Source organism: Triticum aestivum, chromosome 5B, assembly GCF_018294505.1.
Source record: "Triticum aestivum cultivar Chinese Spring chromosome 5B, IWGSC CS RefSeq v2.1, whole genome shotgun sequence".
Classification (NCBI taxonomy): Eukaryota; Viridiplantae; Streptophyta; class Magnoliopsida; order Poales; family Poaceae; genus Triticum; species Triticum aestivum.
In genome coordinates this window covers 422,447,559-422,465,069 of record NC_057807.1, presented here as the reverse complement: position 1 = coordinate 422,465,069, position 17,511 = coordinate 422,447,559, and positions in this window count along the sequence as shown.

Genomic DNA, 17,511 nt, shown 5'->3' with positions numbered 1-17,511 from the left:
GGTACCAGAGACCCAACTTTGGGGTGTGAACAAGGTATCTAAGAATATGCTTAACCACCTTATGATGACTTTCCCTAGGGGAAGCTTGAAATCTAGCACACATGCATACACTGAACATGATGTCTGGTCTAGAACTCTAGATGCACAAAGATAAAGCAATGAACCAATCATAGAGCGGTAAACAGATTGGTCAAAAGGAGTACTATTTGTGTCTTCAGTGAGAGTAATTTTGGTTGGCATGGGTGTCTTGCATGGACTAGCATCAGACATTCCAAACTTCTCTAGGATATCCTTGAGGTACTTTGCTTGAGATAAGAAAATTCCTTCTTGAAATTGTTGAATTTGAAATCCGAGAAAGAACTTCAAATCCGCATTATGTGACATTTCAAAATTCTTGGTCATTGAAGCCGCAAACTTCTTGCACAAATGAATGTTAGGAGAACCAAAAATGATATCATCTACATAGATTTGGCATAGGATCAAATCACCCTTGTTCCTCTTAGTAAAAAGAGTGGGATCGATCACCCCTCTCACAAAACCATTGAGGGAGTCCCGGATTAGGGGGTGTCCGGATAGCCGGACTACCATCGTCGGCCGAACTATCATCGGCCAGACTATCATCATCATCGATCGGACTCCAAGACTATGAAGATACAAGATTGAAGACTTCGTCCCGTGTCCGGATGGGACTTTCCTTGGCGTGGAAGGCAAGCTTGGCGATACGGATACGTAGATCTCCTACTATTGTAACCAACTCTATGTAACCCTAGCCCTCTCCGGTGTCTATATAAACCGGATGGCTCTAGTCCGTAGGACACAACAACAACCATTACAATCATACCATAGGCTAGCTTCTAGGGTTTAGCCTCCTTGATCTCGTGGTAGATCCACTCTTGTAAACATCCACAATATCAATATCAATCAAGCAGGACGTAGGGTTTTACCTCCATCAAGAGGGCCCAAACCTGGGTAAAACATTGTGTCCCTTGTCTCCTGTTACCATCCGCCTAGACGCACAGTTCGGGACCCCCTAACCGAGATCCGCCGGTTTTGACACCGACATTGGTGCTTTCATTGAGAGTTCCTCTGTGCCGTCACCGACAGGAAGGATGCCTCTTCCCGTCTTCATGGACGGCATCTTCGCCGATGGAGCCCTGGCCGCCGGCCAAACTATCCGGCTAGGAGGTTTTCTTATGACCGCTTGTCCGGCCACCGCTTCAATGATGACCTCTCGTGTCATCAAGAGCAATCTTCACGTCAACTCGGAATTCGCCGAGCAGTTAGATCCAGCAGAGCTCTCGTCTGTAAACGAAATCTTGGATCGGATCGCCGCCCTGGGAGTCGCTACGGACTACAATCGAATCGGGCTTAAAACCGATCTGAGAGAGATTAACTCTCCCCAGGTTACCCACCACGTCACGGTGGTAGAGGAACATCACGGCGGTCCTTCTCCCATATTGAAAACTAGTCGTGTCCGGGCTACCGAACCCTCCATGCCGGATTCCCGCGGAGGAGCGGATTCCGATCAAGCACTGAACATAAAGTCAGGCATCGGACCGGACTCGTTGGACAACGTTCCACTTTCCAAGCTTCCAAATTCGAAAACTTCTCGGCCCTTGAGCCTCGAGATGGGCAGGGTCCCGGACTCAGTTAGGCCCGCCCGTCCAGATATATGTGATCTATCTCTAATCCGGCAAGAGCCATCCGAAACAGTACATCATTACTGGGCCAGATTCCTCCTGGTCATGGACCGGATAAAGGACTGCCGAGAGGAAAACGCAATCTCGATCTTTTGCAACAATTGCATGGACAGGGGAATCTTGAACGCCGTCAGCCATCGCGAAATCACGCGTTTCGCCGACTTGGCATCCTTAGTGCGAAAGTACTGTGCCATAGAAAGTTTCTGGAAAACCGAAGATAGGTTTTGGGATAATCCGGCCCCAAACATATCCCCAGTCCGCAAGAAAAGGGTGCATTACACTCAGGCACCAAATACAAGAACCAGAAAACAGAAGCCTCTTAAAGGGAACGGAACCGTACTGGAGGGATGGCTCAGCAAACCCTGTACAATTCACAGTACCAAGGGCGCCACCCCGACACATAGCCTTCGTGCATGTTGGATATTATGGCAGGTGGCCAAAAATGGCGAGGAGCTTCTAGCCCCGCGAAACCACACCAACAGTACCGGTACGGTATCAACCGTCTTCGAGACTTTCGCATCAAACAATATGCGGAAATGAACGATCCACAGCCTTGCCGAAGTCTACCAAGTAGCAACAACAAATCCTTGGAGCGACGCGGCCATCACCTTCAACGCCAGCGACGAACCTAAATTCCGAACAGCCTGAGCACCAGCCGCATTGGTCCTCAGTCCAATAGTGGACGGCTTTCGACTTACCAAGGTACTCATGGATGGCGGCAGCGGATTGAACCTCATTTACAAGGAAACTCTTCAAAAAATGGAAATAGACTGGAGCCGCATTGAGCGAAGCAGCACAACCTTCAGAGGAATAATCCCTAGCCGGGAAGCACGCTGCACCGGAAAAATCACACTCGATGTGGTGTTCAGCTCGCCGGACATTTACATGTCCGAAGAAATCACGTTCCAAGTGGCCCCGCTCAGCAGCGGATACCACGCTATATTAGGACGAGAGGCGTTCACGATTTTCCAAGCCGTACCCCATTACGGGTACATGAAGCTCAAAATGCCTGGGCCCAGCGGGATAATCACTCTCGTTAGTGATCCGGACATAGCACTCCGCGCCGAAAACAAAACAGCCGCATTAGCCCTGGAGGCACTATCCGAAGCCCTAGCGGCAGAGGAACTCACCGCGCTGCGCGCTACGGTGCACAGAGACGACGTGATACTCGATAAGAGATCCAAGTCCACCTCCTTTAAACCAGCGGACGAAATTATAAAATTCCAGGTCCACCCAACGGACCCGACAAAGACGGCCTCCATCGGGGCACAGTTGAACCCTGATGTAGACGCGCCGCTGCGAGAATTCCTTCGGGAAAATTGGGACATTTTCGCCTGGCATCCTTCAGATATGCCAGGAATCCCTCGCAGGCTGGCAGAGCATAGCCTAAACATCCTAAAAGGGTTCAAGCCAGTCAAATAGGCTCTTCGATGATTTTCCGAACCCAAAAGACAGGCAATGGGAGAAGAACTAGCCAAACTATTGGAAGCCAGATTCATCAGAGATATCAAACACCCGGATTGGCTAGCAAACCTGGTAATGGTACCAAAGAAGGACAGATCCTGGCGCCTATGTGTCGATTTAAAAGACCTAAATAAAGCCTGCCCAAAGGATCCCTTCCCCCTCCCCCGCATCGACCAAATCATCGATGCCACTACAGGGCACGATTCATTGTGCTTCCTGGACGCATACTCCGGCTATCATCAAATCAAGATGGTAGAAGCAGATCAAGCCGCAACGGCGTTCATTACTCCATATGGACCATTCTGCTTCAACACGATGCCCTTCGGACTTAAAAACGCTGGCGCAACATATCAGCGCATGATTCAGAAATGTCTGGCTACCCATATCGGCAAAACAGTAGAGGCATACGTAGATGACGTAGTCCTCAAAACCAAACACGTCGAAACTCTAGTAGACGACTTGAGGGTCACATTCGACAACCTCCGAGCATATGACATCAAGCTGAATCCGGAAAAATGCGTTTTCGGCGTACCAGCCGGAAAGCTCTTGGGCTTCATTGTATCCGGTAGAGGAATTGAAGCAAATCCGGCCAAGATCCGAGCCCTATCACAGTTGGATATTCCAAAAAACCTCAAACAGATCCAGAAATTGACTGGATGCGTGGCGGCTCTCAGCCACTTTATCTCCCGCCTAGGAGAAAAGGCATTGCCCCTCTATCGCCTCCTTAGGCACACCGAACACTTCGAGTGGACGGATGCTGCCACTGCCGGACTCGAAGAAATAAAGGCCATATTGGCAACGAATCCGGTCCTGGCTGCGCCCAACCTGGGCGAACCTATGTTGTTATACATCGTGGCAACACATCAAGTAGTAAGCGTGATGCTCGTCGTAGAACGAGAGACAGAAGGGCATAAATTCCCTCTTCAAAAACCAGTGTACTACGTATCCACTGTTTTAACCCCCTGCAAGTCCCGTTACCCGCACTATCAAAAGATAGCGTATGCGGTGTTCATGGCATCCCGGAAGCTCCGACACTACTTTCAAGAGTGTTCGATAACAGTGGCCTCCGAAGTACCCCTAAATGACATTATAAATAACCGCGACGCAACAGGAAGGATTGCAAAATGGGACATTGAGCTCCTACCATTCGACATAACTTACAAACCCCGGCGAGCTATAAAGTCGCAAGTTTTGGCTGACTTTGTCGCTGAGTGGACTGAAGCCGAACTCCCTAAAGAGTACGGCGCATACTCCAATTGGATTATGCATTTCGACGGCCCCAAAATGTTGGCCGGATTGGGGGCTGGCATCGTACTAACGTCCCCAACCGGGGACAAAGTCCAATACGTACTCCAGATAATGTACACAGACTCCAACAACGCAGCCGAATACGAGGCCCTCTTACATGGCCTCCGGATGGCAATCTCCATGGGCATCCAACGCCTAGAAGTGCGCGGGGACTCAAACCTCGCAATATCCCAAGTAAATGGAGACTTTGACGCCAAGGATCCAAAAATGGCAGCCTATCGCAACGCCGTCCTTAAAATGTCAGCTCGGTTCGAAGGACTTGAATCCCACCACGTAGCCAGAGATAATAACCAAGCGGCTGACATATTGGCACGCATGGGCGCAAAACGTGATGCTGTCCCTCCAAACATCTTCCTAGAACGGCTGTTCAAGCCATCCGTACTATGGGAAGAGGAGTCCGGAAATAACAAACCAGAGGCAGCCGCAGAACAATTTGACATAACCGGCGATCCAGCCGACGAAACAACACCCTCAGCTCACGACATAATGGCAGTAATCGCCCCATGGACAGAGCCGTTCCTAGCCTACTTGCTTAGGCAGGAACTCCCCGAAGACCATAATGAGGCCCGCTGCATAGTCCGGCGATCTAAAGCCTACAAGGTCCATGAGGGAGAACTCTATAAGAAAAGCACAACCGGAGTCCTTCAAAGGTGTATCTCCGAAGAGGAAGGGCGAGACCTTCTGGCTAAAATTCACGCCGGACTAGGCGGACACCACGCCGCAGCCCGGGCCCTTGTAGGAAAGGCATTCCGTACAGGATTTTATTGGCCGACGGCCCGGGCAGATGCTCAGGACTTAGTCCGAAGATGCGTCGGTTGTCAGCTCTTTGCTAATCAGAGCCACATGCCACCCACCGCCCTCAAAACTATACCCATTACCTGGCCGTTCGCGGTCTGGGGGCTTGACATGGTTGGACCACTTAAAGGGGGAACCCACAAGCAAAGGTACCTATTGGTCATGGTGGATAAATTCACCAAATGGATAGAGGCCAAGCCAGTTAAAACGGCAGAGTCCGGACCAGTGATAGACTTTATATCTGGGGTAGTACACCGTTATGGTGTCCCCCACAGCATCATCACCGATAACGGCACGAACTTCACGGCCGATGAGGTTAAATCATGGTGCAAAAATAGGGGCATCAAGCTCGATTACGCTTCAGTCTATCATCCTCAAACCAACGGTCAAGTGGAACGAGCAAATGGTCTAATAATGAGCGGCATCAAACCCAGACTAGTGCGGTCCCTTACGAAATCTAACACGCACTGGGTAGAGGAGCTCGACTCCGTACTCTGGGGGCTGCGGACAACGCCTAACCGTACTACCGGATTCACACCATTTTTTATGGTATACGGCGCAGAAGCAGTTTTGCCCTGCGATATAATTCATGACTCACCCCGAGTGCGCATGTAAGAAGAAAGAGAAGCCGAGTTGGATCGGCAGGACAGCTTGGACGCATTGGAGGAAGAACGCGACGTTGCTAAGGCTCGTTCCGCATTTTATCAGCAGCAGGCTCGAAGATACCAAAGTAGAGAAGTACGGGCCAAGACCTACAATGTTGGCGAACTGGTTCTACGCCTGCCGGACAAGAAAAAGGACAAGCTCAAGCCCAAATGGGAAGGCCCCTTCATCATCGATAAAGTCTTGACCGGCGGAGCGTACCGTCTACGAAATGCGTCGGATAACTGACTCGAGCCGAACCCATGGAACGCAGCCCGCCTCCGAAGATTCTATGCCTAGCGCCGGACTAAGAGTTCGTCCCTTTCCCCCCGCCCAAATTTTTTTTACTTCAGCTGCCTTTTTGTTTATCTTTTTCTTCTCAACCCTATTCATCAAAGCCTTAACAGGCCTACTTGCGCATCGTTCGCGCGCAATTGATGTGCTATCCGCACTCATTATACCTGGGGGCTTCTTTACCAGAAGCTTAATTATAAGGGCTTCATGCCCAGCACATGTGTCAAGCCTCCACATGTACCTTTTATTCACCATTATATGCATCGATATGACTTAAGTTTTGGCCAAGCTGGGTTGCCTGGCTCCTGTGCTTACCCCTACGTTCCCGATTGTTCGGCTAGGAGGTAAAGGGAGCACCTCTGCGATTGTTACTGCCGGGTCAGCCGGATGTGTACCTCAGACTGGGTGAAGCCGAAAGCTAGCGTTCTTAAGGGAATATTCGGTCGGTGACTTAAAAGATGGTTTTTTATCCACTTATTTATCTGCCCCCAGATGTTTTTCTGCTTTTTTTTCGCAGTCCGGACATGCACTTTAGGGCATGCCACCCCCAGAGGAAAGGAACCCTTAACGGAACTATTCTCCCTGGAAGATGTTTCTTACTACCCATGTAATATAACATAACTAGTTGGGCACTTGTCTGATAAAGCACTAATGACCCCTACGCCTGGTCTCCATGCATACCCCGGTTGTTTCATAACCGAGAAGGTATTCGGACACACTCCGGACTCTAGGGTCCCGAGGTCGAAGCGAAAAGGTCGGCAAAGACAAACGATCTACAATCCGGCTAGAAGGCATTTTATATGTCATTTTATAATACATTGTCAAATCGACTGATTGTATTCTTCCTCAATCCTGTCTAACAGGTTGTCTAATTTACAGTCCTGTTGGGAAAATTTAGCGGCCAACTCTACTTGGCCGTATACTAAACTCACAGGGATCTCCTTCCCATCGGGCCCCACAGGTCCGACTTCGGCCATGTGGTTGGGATCCGCCTTCTTGTACCGCGTCTTTACCATGGCCCAGGCCTCCCTGGCACCTTGGCGGCAGGCCGAAATCTTCCATAAATGGAAGCGCTGCCGCACTCCCTGAAGCTTCTCCGCAAGCTCCCCAAGACCCTCGGGTAAGGAGAAGGCTGGCCATAAAGCCTGGATGACGCCGCTCATTGCCTGCTGAACTCGTTTGATCAGTTGCAACAATTCGGGAAGTTGATCACCCGTTGATACGGGCATCTCCTCCGCAGGGCGACCTGTGAGCATACCTGCAGACATATTCTGTCAAATTGACTTCCTCGCCGAACTCTTCTTTTCAAAGGAGTTCGCTCAAGCACTTACTATAGATGCCGCGACGAAGCCGCTGATTCTCCTTAACGGAGCCCGACAGCTCGGCCCGAACGTCTTTCAGCTCTTCTCTAAGCTGGGCATGGGCATCCTGGAGCTTGTTCCTTTCATGCTGCACCTTATGCAGCACCCTCTCGCCGGCCTTCAGTTGGCGCAGAAGTTCTTGCCTGTCCGGATCTTGTCCGGCAGCACCTGCAACGTCGTTTTTTAGACTTGCGCAAAAGGCCAAACGCTACTTATCTTTCTAAAATAATGCGTTACCAGGAGAGGTCCCTGTGTTTCCTCCTGCGCCAGAGAGTGCGGCCTCAAGTTGGGCCTTGCACTCCTGCAGCTCCTGAGACAGTTGGGTATTCTTCTCGGTAAGATCCTACGTTTCATATGATCCTTAAATCAGTTAATATAACTACTTTAAGTCTCGGGGGCTACTGGCATATACAACTATTAAATTCTCTTACCCTTATGTCTTTTACATACTGCTCCGTGGCTCTGGTAAAACCATCTTGAGCAGCACGAAGGTGCGCGTCCCCCGCGTTAAAGGCATTCAACGCCTCGGGGGAGAAGCACGCGTCACGAAATACTGTCCGGCGGCGCCTGTGATTCATGGCACTCTCCACCTCAGACTTGGTGGCGGACAGTCTGTCGGCATCCTCCGTCGGAGGAACGTCCGGCTCACGCCTTGCGCACGCCTCCCCCTCCAGACCAGGTGCTAGAGCCTGGCTGGTAGAGGTTGGGTTGGCAACCTTCACGCCCGCAGTCCGGCGGGCGCCTTTTTCCCTACAAAAGTCATGAGCACTCAAACGCTTCCTAGGAACGTTGCTCTAAATAATGAATTGTGAGCTACAACTTTGCGGCGACGTTTCAGTCCGCGCTACGCTCCTCTTCCGCCTGCTGGTCCGGACTGGCCTTTGTTGGTCAGCCACCGCGGGCTCGGCTTCTCGCCCTAGGGGCGCCTCCTACACGGCGCCATCATATACGGTGGTCAGAAATAAGCAAGGAAGGATTCACGGTGTCAGGACTTCGGTTGCAATTACCTGGGAAGCCGGATATAGTCCGGGATAGTCGGCCGTGATGGCGACTAAGGCATTGTCCATGCTGAGCTGGTGGAACACCCCGTCGATTAGCTCCACCTTTATGTCCGGATCCTCTTCGGAGGCCGGATCCCGGGATCTCTCCGGATCCTCGGGTTGCGGAGCTGGACTTAGCATGTCCTCCACGATCCGGCGCAGTTCCTGCGTCGAAAGAAGAACACAATATAAGAAACTTAAGTTTCAAAAAGCATGGGTCGGGCACGCAGAGTGTTTGCTTACCCAAGGCCGGGGATTATTCATGGAGAACCCGTCTAACGGGTTCATCCGAAGGAAATCCTCCTTCTCCCCCTTATACAGGCCGGACAGGATCGTCACCAGGTCTTCGACCGAATCCGGCCCTTTACGGCCATGACGGGTAGCATCGTCCTCCCCGTTGAAATCCCACATGGGGTGGCCCCTGTATTGTAGTGGCTGCACCCCCCGCATAATGCATGTTGCCATGACTCCAATCATGGTCAACCCGGAATGGGCTAGTAACCTTATTCGGCCCATCAAATAATGGACGCTCTTGTCTTCCTCCAGTTGGGGGCTCCGCGGATGCCAACTAAGGCGTTTCTTCAGAGGAGCATTGCTGAACTTTGGGAGGCCGATCCGAACAGGGTCCGGCAGCGGATTGCGGGAGGAAGATGGCGATTTGGATCTGGATTCTTGCCTCCCTTATAGGCAGATTATTCGCACAACTAGGGGGTAAAACATAAAAGACACCCTGGCTTTTCGCATTCGCGCGACGTGTGGAGGAAGGCCATTATTGGGCGTGGAAGCCAAGACGCGCAACATTGATGAGGAAGCCGGACACTGTTCGGCAGGTACGTAGAACTTGAAGGAGAACCCGCCTTGCAACACCGAAGACTACACACACGCTGGACTTATCGTCATTGAAGCCTGGTTCGGGGGCTACTAAGGGAGTCCCAGATTAGGGGTGTCCGGATAGCCGGACTACCATCGTCGGCCGAACTATCATCGACCGGACTATCATCATCATCGACCGGACTCCAAGACTATGAAGATACAAGATTGAAGACTTCGTCCCGTGTCCGGATGGGACTTTCCTTGGCGTGGAAGGCAAGCTTGGCGATACGGATACGTAGATCTCCTACTATTGTAACCAACTCTATGTAACCCTAGCCCTCTCCGGTGTCTATATAAACCGGATGGCTCTAGTCCGTAGGACACAACAACAACCATTACAATCATACCATAGGCTAGCTTCTAGGGTTTAGCCTCCTTGATCTCGTGGTAGATCCACTCTTGTAAACATCCACAATATCAATATCAATCAAGCAGGACGTAGGGTTTTACCTCCATCAAGAGGGCCCGAACCTGGGTAAAACATCGTGTCCCTTGTCTCCTGTTACCATCCGCCTAGACGCATAGTTAGGGACCCCCTACCCGAGATCCGCCGGTTTTGACACCGACAACCATCATCAGTAAAAACTTCTTCAAATGATCATACCAACCACGAGGTGCTTGTTTGAGGCCATACAAAGCCTTATGAAGTTTATACACATAGTCTTTGTGAATGGGATCAACGAACCCAGGTGGTTGTGACACATATACTTCTTCTTGTAGAGGACCGTTAAGAAAAGCACTCTTCACATCCATTTGATGTAATGTAAAACCATTGAAAGCGGCATAAGCAAGTAAGATGCGAATGGATTCAAGACGGGCAACGGGGGCAAAGGTCTCACCAAAGTCCAAACCTTCAACTTGTGAGTACCCTTGTGCCACTAACCTTGCCTTGTTATGGATGATTACACCATTTTCATCTTGCTTGTTCTTGAAAATCCATTTTGTTCCAATGACGTTGTGCTCGGTAGGTGGCCTCTTGACTAATGACCACTCTTGGTTGTGTTCAAAACTGCTCAACTCTTCTTGCATAGCAACGAGCCAATCGTTGTCCATCAATGCATCTTGTACCTTGAGGGGCTCAACACTAGACACAAAAAGAGAAGTGAGCACAAAAGTTTGTCAAATGTTTGCGAGTGACTCTACCTTCTGATATGCCGGTGAGAATTTTGTCAACATCAACACGACCGGCCACACCGAGGCATGATGGAGGTAAGGGTTTCACGAGGTTCAACTTCATGTCCATCATCCACATCCTCAACATATGGATCATTAATGTGTGGTGGAAGATCTTCTTCTTCATATTGCATTTATTGAGGTTCATCATCAATGATTGGACTTTCTTCTTCTTGCTCTTGATGATGATCTTGTTCTTGAGGATTATCATGAAGAGGAACTTGATCATCTTCTTGTACTTGAGCTAAGGACATCTGTTGAACAATAGGAGTTTGCGGTGGTATGGGTGTCGAAGTAGTTTGATGATGTGTCAAATTTCCATCTTATTCTTCATCATCATGAGGTTCTTGTTCCATTGGAAGAAGAGCACCAACTCCCATAGTCAAAATATCTTGAGAGGGATCTTCTTCACCTACATCACTTACATCACTTAGATCACCTACGTCACAAGTTTCTACAACACATCCATTGGATTTGTTGTAGACTCTATAGGCGTGAGAGTTTGATCCATAGCCAACAAATATGCCCTCAATTGTTTTGGATTGAAATTTTCCTAACCGGTCTCTTTTGTTGAGGATGAAACATTTGCACCCAAATGCACGAAAGTACTTGACATTTGGCTTGTTCCCAGTTAGGAGCTCATATGGAGTCTTTTCCAATATAGTGCGGAGGAAGAGCCGGTTTGATGCATGGCATGCAGTGTTGGCAGCTTCGGCCCAAAAACTATGTGGTGACTTGTATTCATCCAACATGGACCTTGCCATCTCTACAAGTGTACGGTTCTTTCTTTCGGCTACACCATTTTGCTAAGGAGTGTATGGAGCTGAATATTGATGTTCAATCCCTTCATCACTAAGGAATTGTTCCAAGGTATAGTTCTTGAACTCAGAGCCATTGTCACTTCTTATTGCCATGATTTCTTTGTCAAACTTGCATTGTGCTTGCTTGGCAAAATCAATGAAGGTGATCTTCGTCTCATCCTTGGACTTAAGGAAGAACACCCATGTATATCTTCAGTAATCATCAACAATGACAAGTCCATACTTTTTCCCACCAAGACTATCCCATGAAGGAGGTCCAAAAAGATCCACATGAAGGAGCTCCAGGGGCCTTGAAGTAGATACTATGTTCTTGGGTGGGTGCTTTGATTGATGTTGCTTCCCGGCTATGCATGCACTACACACACGATCTTTCTCAAAAGAGACATTGGTGAGTCCAAGGATGTGATTCCTCTTTAAGACATCTTGAAGATTTCTCATGCCGACATGGGCTAGCCGGTGATGCCATAGCCACCCCTTGTCGGCCTTGGCCATTAGACAAGTTGCATGGCATGTGCTCTCTTTCGAGAAATCAACCGTGTAAAGGTTGCCATCCAACTCTCCAACAAAGGCCACTTCGAGAGTATCTCTCTTAAAGACTTTCACATCCATTAGTCCAAAGAGTGTATCATAACCAACAGAAGCCAATTGGCGAATAGAAAGCAAATGGTATTTAAGGGATTGGACAAGCATGGCATTTGCAAGAGACATGCCATTTGTGATAGCCACCTTGCCCAACCCGAGTACCTGTCCTTTTGAACCTCCACCAAACATAATGCTCATGAATGGTTGAATAGCTTCCATGAAATCGTAGAGCAATTTGCTATCTCCGGTCATATGATTGGTACAACCACTATCAATCACCCATTTTACTCCACCGGAGAAGGCAACCTACACACAATTATGACTTGGTTAGAGGCACCCATTTTGCAATGGGACCTCTCAAGTTAGTCACAAGGGTCTTAGGAACCCAAATAGCATAGAATCAGAATGCATTTCGAGGACCAACAATTTTTGCATAAACTTCTCCATCCTTAGTCTTACGGAGTACATAGGATGGAGGCATGAACTCTCTTGGTTTGTTGGGAGTGGGCATGTCCCTTGTGGCCTTCCCACTAACAACCTTACCTTTCTCCTTGTGCCCTTCTCGCACAAATGTTTCCTTTAGAGGAGTTGTGCACTTTTGAGAGGACGTCTTCTTCTTGCTTGTGCTTGGGTCAAACCCAAGTCCCTCTTTGGCAAACACCTCATTGTGTTGGCTCAATATCTCATTAAGGTTCTTTTGTCCTTGAGCACATGTCATGAGACCTTTCTCAATTTGAGCCTTGAGAAAGCGATTTTCCTCAAGAATAGATGCTAGATCACTACTAAAGTTAGTAGTACACGCATCAACATTGATAATAGGAGAAGAGTAAGCCTTGGCTAGAGTTTCAAGATAAGTAAGTTTGAGCGCCTCAAAACTCTTTGTAAGAAGGGTGAGCTCTTCTTCCTTAGTCTTGAGAGACACAGATAGAAGCTCACAATCCTTAGAGAGAGAAGCATGAGACTTCACAAGCTTACTTTTATCATTCATCAACTCTTCACAAGAGTCAATAGCCTTTTTCAAGGAGGCAAGATCATTAGTATGAACATCAATATTTGCACCAATTTTTAAGCATAGTTCATCATTTCGTGCTTCCTCATACTGGACTTTCCGCTCAAGGATTTCACATTTTTCCTTTTGCTCAGTGACGAGGGTTTCGAGTTCCTTAATGGTGATGGTGTGCTTACTCGCCATCTCCATAAGCATGCGAAACATAGTGAGCTTCTTTCCTTTGAGGGAGCACATGGACTTATTAAGTTTAGCAAGCATAGGATCATCTAGATCCTCATCCTCGTAACTATCCTCTGCATCAAGATACTCATCACTAGGAGTAGAAGGAGTGAAAAGAGGAGGATTTGATCGTGGAGTTACCTTGACCTTATCAGGAGAGCTTTGGTCCTCTCCATCTTCTACCACGGCCTTTGCCATTAGGCACTTGTGAGCGTTGCCCTTATAGTATTTCATGTAGTTGTAGGTGACCACATCACCACTCTTGTTTACTAACCTCAAAGTGTTTTGAGATTCTTGAGCAACTCCGGCAACACCACTAACATCATCAGGATCGGATTCTTCTTGAGCAACCATTGCTTTCCCATCTCTCTTCTTGAGCTTGGAGTTCAAAGGATTTGGCAACTTCTTCTTGGGAAAGCTCTTGGGAAACCTTGGTTTATCTTCTCTCTTCTCATAAGGGCACTCGTTTGAGAAGTGGTTGGTTTCTTCATAGTTGTAGCATTTTCTTACTTTCTTCTTTTGAAATCTTTCCTTGAATTTTCCCAGGCTAAACTTCTTGACAAAGAGAGCCATGTCTTCATATGAAGGGCCCTCATCGGATTCAATCTCATCACCATCACCATCTTCATCATCATCATCATCTTCTTCTTCACTTTGCTCATCTTCACATACATGCTTGGCCTTCAATGCAAGATTGATCTTTGATGATGGAGTACCATGCATGGCAAGATGTTTTGGGGCATTAGCCTTTGACTCTTCAAATAGTTGGAAGGTGGATATGATGTCATCTGTAGTCATTTCCTTGAAGGCATGGTGTTGTCTTATGTCCCACACCATTTGATGGTGATATGAGAAAGAGCATGAAGCAACTTATCCACAAGGAATTGCTTAGTCATGTTGAATCCATCTTGTGTCTTGTCACACTCACATGACTCAATGTCGGTAGTGAGAGTCATGAGACGCTCAAGGAGTTGATTGGGAGTTTCACCTTTCTCCATACAAAAGTTTTGCAATTGCCCCTTGGCAATTTCATATTGAGCACTCGGAGGGTAGAGGTGTCAGTCTTGGATCTTATAATACTTTCCCATAGTTCCTTGGCACTTGTGATGTGTATGAATGGTCTCCTTTGCTTGTCATCCATACCTCTCCTTATACACATGATTGCAGTGTCGTTGAGATTCTTGTCATAAATTTCTCTTGGTATAGGGTTCTTTGGATCAACCACATGGTAACCATACTCCATGATCTCCAGCATCTCATCGTTTCCATGTCGAAGATGTCCTACATAGCAACTCTCCACAAGGCAAAATCAGAAGTGGCACTAAGTAAAGGAGGTTTTCGTTGAGGATTATATCTTGGTTTCTCAACCCGAGGTCTTGCACAAAGCCAAGGAACACTGGCGTGTTCATTGCTAGGAGGTTGTTGACCAAGTGACGAAGCAGGCACAGTTGGCCTCGAAGCTGCACCACCCGAGAGTGGGGCAAGCACCGTGGACAACGTGGCTAATCTCATTTGGACCAAGTCCTCAAGAGAAGCATCATGCTCCTCTTTTTGCTTAGCAAGGGCCCGTTCCAGATCCGCAGACATAAAGGACTTGACTTCAGAAGAAGCCTCGCCTTTATCCATCGGATCTGCAACCAGGGGAGTCCCATCCGGGTTCATCTCGCTCTAGGGCGGTTAAGCCACAAGAATAGAGCACGAGGCTCTGATACCAATTGAAAGGATTGAGATGGACCTAGAGGGGGGGTGAATAGGTACAATTACAAATTTTAATTATTACTTAGGAATTTTAGGCAATAATGCAGAATATGAATGTGGGCCTAACAATTGCAAGTGAGTACTAAGTACTAAGCAAGTAACACAAGCACATAAGTAAGCAAGCACAATATGATGGAGGTAAGTGCTAAGATACAAGCAACCACAAGTAGAGAGTTAGGGTTAGGAATAACCGCAACTTCGGGAGATGAGGATGTATGCTGATGTTCACTTCCTTGGAGGGAAGCTAGTCACCGTTAGAGAGGTGGATGTTACCATGAAGGCACACCAACGCCACGAAGGCTCACCCTATTCTCCCTTTGAGACAACACCATAGAGGCGTTTCTCAACCACTAGTGGTAGACCTTGGGGTGATCTCCAAACCCTCACAAACTTTTCCGGGGGTAATCACAAAGGTTGATTCCTCTTCAAAATACTCCAACCGCCTAGGAGTCTCCAACCTCCAAGAGTAATAAGAACGTTGGGGAAAAGCTCAAGACTTGCTCAAATCACAAATTCCTTTGGTGCAAAGAACGGGAAGGAGTGGATCTATCACTTGATCGGAGAACTTCTCTCAAATGCTCCTAGATCACTTGGGGATCTAGGATTTGATGTAGGTGATTGAGAGAGAGAGAATGAAGAGTGTTCTTGGCAAGCTCAAAGTGAATGGTCAACCTTATCCCGTGGAAGGGAGAGGTATATATATAGTAGGTGTGGAAAAGTGACCGTTTGGGACACTTAAGTGCACAGGATAGGTCGGACGTCCGGACAACAACGGACGTCTGGTGGCACAAATAAGTCCGGACGTCCGACAGTCATCGGTCGTTCGGCCGCTGGGAATATATGAGCCATGAATCAGTACACAGGATACGGACGTCCGAGACTTGATGGTCGTCCAGAGCCCGGACGACCGAAGAAGCCCGGAAATCCATAAATATGGTTCTGTGGTGAAAGTACCAGACGTTCGAGACCTGCCGGACGTCCGAGACCTGCCGGACGTCCGGAGGTCGAACGTCCGGAGACTTCCGGAAATCCGTAAATATCTTTCTGTAAGGGGAACACCGGACGACCGGAGGGAGCCGGACATCTGAACAGCTGAGAGGGACCGGATGTCCGTAGAGTACCGGACGACCGGAGAGAAAAACAGGGGTTGTGGGTTTTGAGCAAGTCTTTCATTAGATCCAACGATCCCCTCTTAATAGTGTGGGATCCCTATACTCAAGAACAAACCGTAAAAAAGCCAATGTCTTGTATCTCCATTCTTGAGTTATATGCATTTTGCCCCTAGTCATGATCCACACACGGTCTTTGAGACATAATCGTGAGATATACTTGATAAACATGATTAGTCCCTAGCATACATGTTGTCATCAACATCAAAATATTATTAAGGGCATGATTGCACTTTCAGCTGTCTTTTTGCATGTTTCAGTGTTTCACAGAAAAGGAATATCAAACGGAGTCCAAACGGAATGAAACCTTCGGGAGAGATCTTTTTGGAGCAAACGCAATCGATGAGACTTGGAGTGGACGTCAAGTAGCAGACGAGGAAGCCACGAGGCAGGAGGGCGGGCCCTAGGGTGGTGGGCGCCCCCCACCCTCGTAACTCCCCTCACCGACTTCCTTTGCCTATATATCTACATACCCCGAAAACATCCAGGAATACCACAAAACCCTATTTCCACCGCCGCAACCTTATGTACCCGTGAGATCCCATATTGGAGCCTTTCGGCGCTCTGCCGGAGGGGGAATCAATCACGGAGGGCTTCTACATCAATGCCATAGCCTCTCCGATGAGTTGTGAGTAGTTTACCACAGACCTTCGGGTCCATAGTTATTAGCTAGATGGCCTCTTCTCTCTCTTTGAATCTCAATACAAAGTTCTCCTCGATCTTCTTGGAGATCTATTCAATGTAACTCTTTTTGCAGTGTGTTTGTCGAGATCCGGTGAATTGTGGGTTTATGATCAAGTTTATCTATGAGAAATATTTGAATCTCCTCTGAATTCTTTTATGTATGATTGGTTATCTTTGCAAGTCTCTTCGAATTATCAGTTTGGTTTGGCCTACTAGATTGATCTTTCTTGCAATGGGAGAAGTGCTTAGCTTTGGGTTCAATCTTGCGGTGTCCTTTCCCAGTGACAGCAGGGGCAGCAAGACACGTATTGTATTGTTGCCATCGAGGATAAAAAGATGGGGTTTATATCATATTGTTGGAGTTTATCTTTCTACATCATGTCATCTTGCCTAATGCTTACTCTGTTCTTATGAACTTAATACTCTAGATGCATGCTGGATAGCGGTCGATGTGTGGAATAATAGTAGTAGATGCAGGTAGGAGTCGGTCTACTTATCTTGGACGTGATGCCTATATACATGATCATGCCTAGATATTCTCATAACTATGCACTTTTCTATCAATTGCTCGACAATAATTTGTTCACCCACCGTAATACTTATGCTATCTTGAGAGAAG